This window comes from Nelumbo lutea, chromosome 2 (genome assembly GCF_056320005.1).
Source record: "Nelumbo lutea isolate HS-2025 chromosome 2, American lotus-T2T, whole genome shotgun sequence".
Lineage (NCBI taxonomy): Eukaryota > Viridiplantae > Streptophyta > Magnoliopsida > Proteales > Nelumbonaceae > Nelumbo > Nelumbo lutea.
In genome coordinates, this window is record NC_142685.1 from 79,653,811 (window position 1) to 79,665,501 (window position 11,691).

The following is an 11,691-nucleotide window of genomic DNA, read 5'->3' on the forward strand; positions in this document are numbered from 1 at the left end:
ATTAGGTGCTGACAATGGGCCAAGCATTTACAGTCTGTTTTGTTGTTACGACAAAGATGAAAAAGGATGAACGTTCTCTTTAGATTTCTCCTTTTTCACGTTTGATTCAGGAGAAACAATGAGACATGATGAGAAATGGATTCACAAAAACAGTGATGCAGGGTCTCTCCAAATAGGTGTGACCCCATTGAGAAATGAAAATAGTGAGAACCAAGTGGAAAAATTTTATCGAAGGTGGTAGTTCCCCACCTTCTCAACCGAGCTTCAAACACCCTAACGGTCACAACTCCATCGTCTCCGTCATCATTTTGTAAAGGTATGTCATCTGAACACTTTTATCTTCTCCTTTCTCTTCTCTTTATGCCATTTTTTTGTATTGTTTCTCATTTTGGACTCATTTTTGTCCTTTCCAATTCAAGCTTCACACCTTCAATGGCCATAGCTTCGACCATCACCTTCTTCATCACTGACGAAGGTTATACCATTTTATGCCATCGTCTTTTCCATTAGATGAATTTAGTGATATAGATCTAACATGTTTGTGTTTTTTAGATTTGACTCTCAAATCTTGTCATAGTAGAGGCAAATAAGAGAAAAATATAAGGCATGTCCGCTGGAGGCGATGCTCATCGTTCGTTATTCCTCTTCTCTCTTCTTTTCCTCTCCTTCGCCATTATCGTCCAATCGTTTGATGACTGTGTGTATATGGTGTATGTCAGAATGGGATCGATCATGTTTTTCAGATTTGCAACCCCTTGTTCTATATCTACTAAATTACAGTGGTGTTTTTCATTTTTTAGACTCTTCAAAGCATTATCGGGTATTCCTTCCATCTTGCTTCTTATTTCTTTAGATCTGATAAACCCCTATGTAAATCCATTTGTTGAATCAGTTTCCAACAGATCTATAATTTCTGTAATTTTTGTAATTTGTAATTAAATAGAAAAGTAGAATTTTTTGTAATTTTTTATACTTTTTAATTCATAATTTCTATAATTTTTCTCAGCAATCAAACACTATGAAGCATATTTGGTAGGTTAACTGGTCTCAACAACCAAATACAAGGTGACAAGAATGAGAAAATAAATTTTATCTTCTCATCCCATCCTTTCTCATCACATCCTTTCTCAGCAACCAAACAGACCATTATGGCCCATCAACGAATCATATCCATTCAGCACAACACATACACATATTTAACTGATTCATATCAATTTAACACACACGATCAACCCATCAATGGACCAAATTATCTATTAATTTTGTCTTAGTATATGGGCTAAACTGCAAAAAAACCAGTTTGGCCCATATAGCAATCCATGCTAAAATGGGCTAGTCTTGCTTAAATCTAACATAAAAGGGTTTTCAAATATGGTCCAAATTGGTCCATGCAATAGGCCATCAAACCCCTGGCCTAGATTAATTTTGGATCACTTAAATAGTCATCTAAGGGGTTATAATCAGGCCCCAAAGAACCATAGGTTCGGTACAACAAGATTGAACCAAAATTAGGTCAGATCAGCTTAGGGCTTGGTGTTCAAAACATGCATTAATTCACATAGGTAATCATCTAAAAATTTCAGTTATGATTCATAATAAAATTAGCAAATAATCAAAATAAATGGCTAGGGTTGATAGTGTGATGGTCCAAAACCAATCCAGACAGATATTAATCCATATGAAATTATAATCTGCAAATCGATATCCATCTACAATCCATGTCTTCTCTACAAGCTCCAGCATTTTCTTCGATGTAAAAAAATAGAAAAGCCCCAATTTCTATTGCTTACATCAGAAAAACCCAATACATTCTTTCAAAAAAAATAATTAATTACTAACAACATTGATGTGTGGCTCATTGTGACACTAGCAAGTGCACTAGCCATTCAAGTAATAAAGTAGTGAGTGAAGTATCGTTCCCACGAGGATTTAGGAAACAATTACCAATACTAAATTGGGCATTTCTTATCTGATTAACAAATAAATCAAAACTTTAATGAAAGCTAAAAATCCTAAACCAAAATCTATCTAAATCATTGGCCCAATTGCCTTCAAATCAGGTTAGAAGAGCAAGCAGTAAATGTCAATCTCAGAATTTAGCAATCTATCAATTTGGATCATTCGAATAAATCATGATTGAGCCTTGGTTTGGTGAAACCCCAAGGTCATGAACAGCCTCTCTCAAGCGCATGTTCATCCTATGCATGAGTGACGGTTCTTCTATCTCTAGCAAGAATCTAATCCCCATGCATGCATTTCTTCAAACACTTCTAAAGCATCAATTCAAATCTGAATTGATCACCAACTGAATTATGCAAGTTATCTCTAACCTTGCACTCAATTCAGTTCTTGAATAGTAGATCTGAATTCCTAGAGTCTTCTCTCAAGCACTCTAGGAATTCAAAGCTTTAAATCCATTCGGCCAATCTGAAATTTGCAGATCTGGATTTTCTTTCAAGCAATTCAGATCTTGCAATCTCAAATCTGATAATTCAGATCTGAGTTTTGAAGGTTAATTGGCCAAATTAATCTACAATTTAACCCCTATTCAAGAAACTTTAAGTACAATTCATAACCATTCGAATGAATAAAAAAGAATTTGATTGCTGAACTGAAATTTTACAAGCTGAAAAACATCAAGAAAGAATGGAAGAATGAGAAAGAGGAAAGAAAATATAATAAAGAAGCTGAATTCAAATTAAAGGAGAATGAAACTACCATTGAGTTATTACAAAAGATCTTTGAATCACAAACCCCCAATTTCAAATTCACATTCTTCTTCTTGCTTGCTTGACTTGAACATCCTTCAGCCCTTCTTCTTCTTCTTCCTTGCGCCTACCCTTCTTCTCTTCTCTTCTCTCAAGGTGGTCAAACCTCTAAGAGTGGGAGAGCCTTCCTCTCAAGCAATTGAACACCTCTCCCCCCTCCTAGAGGCCTCCTTATATAGTTTTTCAAGGGGGCTCTTGCCCCTTCTTGAAGCCTCTAGAATGGGGTGTATTACACCCCTTTCTTGAACTTTCTAGAGCTCTCTTGAAAGCCTCCTAACGGCTGCTATTTGGGCTACACTTAGGCTCTCTCTTAGCATATGATAGCTATACTTTGAGCTGCTCTTTTAGGATAAGAATGAGCCTTCTTTGCTGGGCAAAATTATACTCTTAGCTAGGCTTTCTTTTTTTGGATTTTCTCAAAGAATCCACTTGCTCTTCTTGGGCCGAAATGCTCTCTCTTGCTCCGACAACCAGGCTAGGCTGAAATTGGTCATTTTGAACCTTCTTTTCTTGGATTAATTATCCTTGAAACTTATTCTTGGCATTAAGCTAAGTTAAGGCAAAAATTAATAAAACAGACATAAAAATCCATGCTAAAGTCCTAAAAAATTATAGATAAATTGTAGGTCAAATACCCCCACACTTAAGCTTTTGTTTGTCCTCAAGAAAAGACATCAGCCATAAACTGAACATTCCCCCCCTTCTGTTCTCACCATTTACCTGGTGAACTTTTTAAGATAGAAATGCATTGAGTAGTTGGGGAACTTTTGTAAGTGCTCAGCTCTTATTCTTGTAAATTACCAATTAACATATGTATAAGATCCAAGGAAAGAAGAATATGAATTTCATCATAGTCTAGCCTTCACTCCTAATTCATATATAAATCAGCTCCTTAATTGTCAAGGTTAATAATCAAATTTCACTATGTTTCACATCTGTAACTAAATCTTAATGAGAGTTCAACTTTAGAGTGCCCCTTTGAACCTCGATTGTCACCACAATTACCTATTTCTAAGGGTGAGTGCATCTTATGCTCCATCTCACCCTTTTCTTCTTCTTTTTTCTGGTGTGAGTGCATTTTATGCTCCATCTCATACACTTTTCTCTCTCTTTTTCTTTTTTTTTTGGTGTGAGTGCATCTTATGCTCCATCTCACACTGGTCACTTACTTGAGGTAGGTAAATAAGACTCATGTTCTGAGCTGCTAGTTTTACTATTCAGTTCAAAATAGCGGAGTCAATTTGGACTTTTTTCCTTCTTTGCAATTATTGAACCTCAAGAATTAGCCCTTCAGATGTGCACTAGCTCTCTTGACCATTAACCATGAAATCAAGGGCTTCCATACACATGAAGATAGTTAGGGCTAGTCATGCTGAAAGGCATATTCAGCTCCCATTTTCTCATGCATATATCAAATTGGGTCATTCACAAGAATAAAAACTTAACAAGTACATCAGTCTCCCTCAACTCATTGAATTCCTTCTTAAAAATCATCAAATAAATAGTAATGAACTTGAGGGGTTCCAGTCTTTTTTTGTTATGTCATTGCCTGCATATGTGTGTTGGTGTAATGAGGTGCATGATTTCATCCCTCATACCCTAGCCTCGGGCTCACTCCCCCGCACTTAAGATGAACATTGTCCTCAATGTTCCTAGTGCTAGGGAGTCACAATAAAACCAACAAGAATAATACCAAGGAAAGAGAAGGGTGTATAAAGGACTCCTTGAAAATTGTTTTCAAATTTTGCAATGGTTCTTTTGGTGGGAGGCCTCTTCTCCTAAAAATCACTTCAAACTAGAAGGAGAGATCAGACAGAAATTAATCCATATGAAACTATAATCTACAAATCAATATCCATCTACAATCTATGTCTTCTCTACAAGCTCCAGCATTTTCTCCGATGTAAAAAAATAGAAAAGCCCCAATTTCTATTGCTTACATCAAAAAAACCTAATACATTCTTTCCAAAAAAAAATAATTAATTACTAACAACATTGATGTGTGGCTCATTGTGACACTAACAAGTGCACTACCCATTCAAGTAATAAAGTAATGAGTGAAGTATCGTTCCCACGAGGATTTAGGAAACAATTACCAATACTAAATTGGGCATTTCTTATCTGATTAACAAATAAATCAAAACTTTAATGAAAGCTAAAAATCCTAAACCAAAATCTATCTAAATCATTGGCCCAATTGCCTTCAAATCAGGTTAGAAGAGCAAGCAGTAAATGTCAATCTCAGAATTTAGCAATCTATCAATTTGGATCATTCGAATAAATCATGATTGAGCCTTGGTTTGGTGAAACCCCAAGGTCATGAACAGCCTCTCTCAAGCGCATGTTCATCCTATGCATGAGTGACGGTTCTTCTATCTCTAGCAAGAATCTAATCCCCATGCATGCATTTCTTCAAACACTTCTAAAGCATCAATTCAAATCTGAATTGATCACCAACTGAATTATGCAAGTTATCTCTAACCTTGCACTCAATTCAGTTCTTGAATAGTAGATCTGAATTCCTAGAGTCTCTCTCAAGCACTCTAGGAATTCAAAGCTTTAAATCCATTCGGCCAATCTGAAATTTGCAGATCTGGATTTTCTTTCAAGCAATTCAGATCTTGCAATCTCAAATCTGATAATTCAGATCTGAGTTTTGAAGGTTAATTGGCCAAACTAATCTACAATTTAACCCCTATTCAAGAAACTTTAAGTACAATTCATAACCATTCGAATGAATAAAAAAGAATTTGATTGCTGAACTGAAATTTTACAAGCTGAAAAACATCAAGAAAGAATGGAAGAATGAGAAAGAGGAAAGAAAATATAATAAAGAAGCTGAATTCAAATTAAAGGAGAATGAAACTACCATTGAGTTATTACAAAAGATCTTTGAATCACAAACCCCCAATTTCAAATTCACATTCTTCTTCTTGCTTGCTTGACTTGAACATCCTTCAGCCCTTCTTCTTCTTCTTCCTTGCGCCTACCCTTCTTCTCTTCTCTTCTCTCAAGGTGGTCAAACCTCTAAGAGTGGGAGAGCCTTCCTCTCAAGCAATTGAACACCTCTCCCCCCTCCTAGAGGCCTCCTTATATAGTTTTTCAAGGGGGCTCTTGCCCCTTCTTGAAGCCTCTAGAATGGGGTGTATTACACCCCTTTCTTGAACTTTCTAGAGCTCTCTTGAAAGTCTCCTAACGGCTGCTATTTGGGCTACACTTAGGCTCTCTCTTAGCATATGATAGCTATACTTTGATCTGCTCTTTTAGGCTAAGAATGAGCCTTCTTTGCTGGGCAGAATTCTACTCTTAATTAGGCTTTCTTTTTTTGGGTTTTCTCAAAGAATCCACTTGCTCTTCTTAGGCCGAAATGCTCTCTCTTGCTCCCACAACCAGGCTAGGCTGAAATTGGTCATTTTGAACCTTCTTTTCTTGGATTAATTATCCCTGAAACTTATTCTTAGCATTAAGTTAAATTAAGGCAAAAATTAATAAAACCGACATAAAAATCTATGCTAAAGTCCTAAAAAATTATAGATAAACTATAGGTTAATCAAATTAATAAATTCGGAGTGCATAAAATTTGCCCACTCTAAGAACCGAATTCTAAGAGATTTTCGCATACTCCTCAAATCGGCTAATTAGTTCTTGCCGATTTGAGTTTTAGCTCAAACTTGGTTTGGTTCAGTCCAAGGGTTGAACCTAGTGCTCTGATACCACTATTGGAAGGCTCAGGATCCATCATATAGATGGCTCTAATTCCCTAATCCTTATAGGAATCGAATTCCCTATGTTTTGAAAATTTGTGTTTTCTGAATCAATCTTGCACTGAACAAGATCATATTTGAAACCAAACAAAGAGGGAAATATGTACCTGACACAAATACCACAAATGCAGATCCCAAGGAGAAAGTCCATGCCCAAATCATTCCTAAAACCAGTCTCCATTGAAGATGGCGCAGTGTATAGGTGTAGTTGATTCAACAACATAGTTTTCAATAAAGCTGCAATCAAACTGCTAGGATCGAACTCGGGAAGGTGAGCCTGATATCCCCTGAATTTTTCTTGCAAAAATCAAAGGAAAAACTAATATCAGTCCTAGATACTAGTGTCGAAATAGGAAAAACTGGAAGACAAAATGGTGCAAAGAGAACCAGAAACTGCAAAAATATGAAGTTGTCTTGAACTGGTCCGCCCCTTAAGAGATATAGGGCAACCTAGGAATCTCTAAGATGGTGTGGAAGTCTTAATAGAAGCTTCAATAATGGAGGCACTAGACTAATGTTTCTCTACCTTTCCCTACTTTTTCCTTCAAACCAAGCATAGCCTTATGGATCTATCTCATAATCGAATTAGGAGCTAAACCAGATCTAGACTCTAATTACAGATAGGCATTATCTTCTTATAAGATTATATGATCCATACCCATATCCAAATCCAAATTCACCCCATGTCACATGACAACTTAAGTTTGTCATTGACAACTTAATGAATCAATTTAATTATGGGCCTTAGGTCCATCAACTTTAAAGCTCACGACCCAAGAGTGTTGCATGGCCAACTTAGGCATGAATTATATGGCATGAGACCCCACAATGACCTCACATAAGTTCACATAAGTTCACATGAGTTCATCCCAACCTCTATGAAAAGGCTTGGTCGAATTTACTACTAAAATTAGTGAACCCCTAAGCACATCACTATGGGTTCAATACAGACCCAACATTTACACTTAAATGATCATTGAATTCAGTCATCTTATGAAAATCCAAGAATAATGGATTTAAGTAAGATAAAGCCCATCAGGTAATCAGCCTTGTAATGATCTCTTACACTTAATCTCTCTCCCCATAATGATCACAACACTGCCCGATAGGGAAGAACTTTTCCCTTGGCTGCAAGGTACTTTAAATATAAGACTTGAAAGGGAATTGAATGAGATGAAATGTAATAGTTCAAATTACATTTTCTACTCTCAATTAGAAAGGGACCAAATTAAAAAATATGAGTATTTTAGTCAAAAAAAGATTTTATACTCATTCATATCTTTTATAGTAGTACTGATAATATTAACAAATAAGTACCATAATGTGCATTTTAAGCTAAAAAATGTTGCAACATGAACCAATGTTAGTAAGATTCAAACCAAAACGGATGGTTGAATTGATAACCAAGTGACAAAGTGACCTCAATATAATTCTGCTTCCTAGTTAATAGAGGTGCTCATAGTTTGGTTTGGCCTATTTTTTAAATCGAACTGGTACCATCAATCTTTGGAAAACCATGAACTAAAACTGAACCAAAACCAATCAGTTATTTGGTCGATTAGTTCCATTCTTCAATTTTTTATTTTTTGATATTTATAATTAATTATAAAAATATATGTAAATATAATATAAATATTAAAAATACATATAATTTGTATTATTTAATATATTATGCAAATATATATGTATGTATGTTTATATGTTATAAACATATATTATGCAAATATATATGTATGTATGTATCTTACTGATTGGTTAATGGAAACAAAATTGATAACTTCATTTTTTTTCAAAAATATCGAATCAAAACTTATATAGGCGCATTCTACTCCCCCAATACGGGGCTGACATGTGTCAGACAGTGGGTGATAGCATTGGGTTTCCATAAGGATGCGCGGACCCCTTCGGTAAGAATCGAACGGGCCCAACCGTAGGGCGCCACGTGTCCTCTGCTAGAACATCTCGCAAGCCCTCGTACAACTCGCACCTAGGCCTTCCGAGCCCAACCACTCCTAGGCAGCTTTGACCATAAAGGCAAAGTGCCTTCCACAAAGTAAAGGATCTAGAACTTTTGAGACCTCTCATATTCTCTCCACTAAGGATTTAGTGCTATCAATGACCTCATATGGACCCCTTGGCTCCAAACTTACTGCTTACCTCATACGGTCACTAACTTGACCATCGGAATTCTTGCCTTGGGTTTCAACCCAAGGCCTCCGACACTTTCTTCCTTGTAGAGCAACTTCCAAAAGCTCTTCCAAACCCCTCGTACACACAGCTGAGTAGTTGTACCTTGGTCTCCTCGAACATCCTCAATACTAGCCTTCGACCTCTATAGTATCGAGGGAGCGATCCGCCTCGGCCTACAGTCTTGCCTTGGCACATCCTCTCTACACTCTCAAAACCTTTAGCCCTCCTTCAAAGAACGGGAGTGAATTTACTTTGTTACCCTCAGCTAATCTGAGTACCAACAATTGGTGCCATCTATGGGAAGTGTAGCTAAGACGATTCCCTAAAACACTCCAAATTTAAGATCTCCTAAGCTTCGAGCACCATGGTACGAAGATCCAAGAACCTCCAAAACTTGGTCACTTATGAACAATTCTAGGCGGTCCTCGACCATCTGGACCACCTCACGCAACGTGTGGAGCAAGTCTACCCGCAGGCAGGAGGTCCCCTTGGGGCGATGCCCCACCGGGGCATCAGAACAAAACCGGTGCGAGCATGTCGAACCTTTAGCTCTTGGCCTGCCAACCCCTAACGAGTCGTGCCCACAGAGTCCTACAGTAACTGACCTGCCAGTCCACCACAAAGGAATGTGAGACCTCCTAGTCGAAGGGAGGAAGAGCTAGTGTGGTCCAAAAACAGCTGCCAACCCTCGGAATAACACCATCGCCGTAGGAGAGAGAACCCACAGAATGAAGTTAGGCATCTCAGCCATCATAGCGCCCACTCAAGAGCTGAGGGCCGACGCCGTGCCTCTCCCCATCCAGTCTTGAACTTCCGTGATGTCTTGAATGACCACCATGCTAGATGGGAGGCATGTGGTCCTACCTTGGAGTACTCTAGAGTTCGTGCCAACCTCCACCAAGACCATGAAGACAAAGACGGGGAGCAGGCTCCGCTTGACCCTCAGATTGTAGAACTACGAGCCAAGCTCGGGTCCATCAGGGACGAGCTCCGCCAAGTTTGGGAGAGATGAGTTGACGCCTCGGCTAGCCAAAGCAACCCGACGGGGAGGATGGATGCCTTCACCCCGGACATCATCTTTGAGCCTCTCCCCCACCACTTCAAAGCTCCCACGCTAGAGATGTACGATGGGAACTCAGACCCTGATGACCACTTGGAAAGTTTTAGAGTGCTCATGATCCTCTATTGGTATTCGGACGCCTCAACGTGCAAGAATTTCCAGGCCACTTTCAGGGGGGCTGCCTGTCATTGGTTCTCCGGTCTCCCACTTCAGTCGATCAGCTCATGGGAGCAATTCGCTAACCTATTTCTTGCTCGCTAATGTCCATCATGCAGAAGTAGGGAGAGAGCTTGCGGTCCTATATCAATCATTTTAAAATAGAAGAACTCGATGTCCATGACCTCAACCCCATGGTCTCTATGCATGCTGCTATCAATGGGCTCTACCCTGGCTTGGCCCTGAAGTGCTCGGTTGCCAAGACCCCACCGAAGACCAAGATAGAGTTCCTTAAAAAAGCCCAAAAGTACACCACAGCCAAGGAGGCTTCAATCGGTGATCACCAAGAATGGGAAGCCGAGTGCAACAACGGGCCCCTAGAGAAGAAAAGGAAGAGAGGAGACCACCGCAACAACAACAAGAACAACAAGAAGCCACTGGCTTCAGCCTTTTCTTATAACCAGTATACGCCACTCGACTCCACCCGAACCTAGATCTTGATGCAGGTCAGGGAGGAGAAATTCATGAAATGGCCTAAAAAGATGAAGAGGAACCCCAAGAGGGGGAACCCAAAGAAGTACTGCAAGTACCACCACAGCACTAGCCATGACACAGAGGACTATTATGATTTAAAGAATGAGATAGAGTCCATCATTCGCCGTGGGCACCTCAAGCAGTATGTTGAGGGCGAAGCTGACACCTCATCCTCTCGACAGTAGCAGCAGCAGCAACACCAGCAAGTAGTCGGCATCATCGACGTCATCATTGGGGGCACAGCCTCGGGTGGAGCCTGGGCCTTGGCCTACAAGGCCCACACCAGGCAGTTGAGCATCCACAGGCCTTAACCCAAGAAGCTGAAGCAGTAGAAAACCCTCTCCTTCACAAACAAAGACTTAAAGCGGGTCATAGCCCCCCTTGATGATGCCCATGTCATCTCGGCCACCATCGCCAACTTTGCAGTGAAGAGTATCCTCATTGACAGTGGCTACTCATCCGACATGCTCTTCTATGAAGCTTTTGAGAAAATGAAGATAGCACTTAAGCGCCTCCAGCTAGCCAATGTCCCACTAGTCAATTCTCTGGTAACGTGGTCAGACCGAAGGGAAGAATAACCCTACCTATCATGGTAGGGACCGAGCCTCAGTAATTGACAAGGATGAACGAGTTCTTGGTCGTGAAGATCAGCTCACCCTACAACGCAATCATGGGGAGGCCAACCCTTCATGCCCTCAGGGAAGCCATCTCCCCATACCACCTTACCCTCAAGTTCTCCATCGAGCACAGTGTCAGAGTCGTTCGCAGGGACCAGCAAGATGCCCGCTAATGCTATGTGGCAGCACTAAAGGGCAAGAACAATGAAGCATTGCCACTAGAGGGCCTTGACCTTAGGGAGGAGCCAATAAGCCAAGGCCAAACAGTCGAAGACCACACCAAGAAAACAATCCGTGTCGGGTCCAACCTTCCTCCAGAAAGCCTATCCGAACTAGTAAGTTTCCTTAAAACTAACGCCCATGCCTTTGCTTGGTCGGCCGCTGACATGCTTGGAATTGACCCTTCAGTCATCACTCACAGGCTAAGCGTGGGCCTGAGCTCTACGCCAATTCGGCAAAAGAAGAGAACTTGCACTGGTGTGTTGGAAGGCCTTCCATCATTAGCATGAGGATGGGTCCTTCAGTAATGAGGAAATGCACCAGAAAATGGGCTATCCATTTGCTGTTGGACTTGTCTGAGTGTTTCATAAGATGATAGGGGC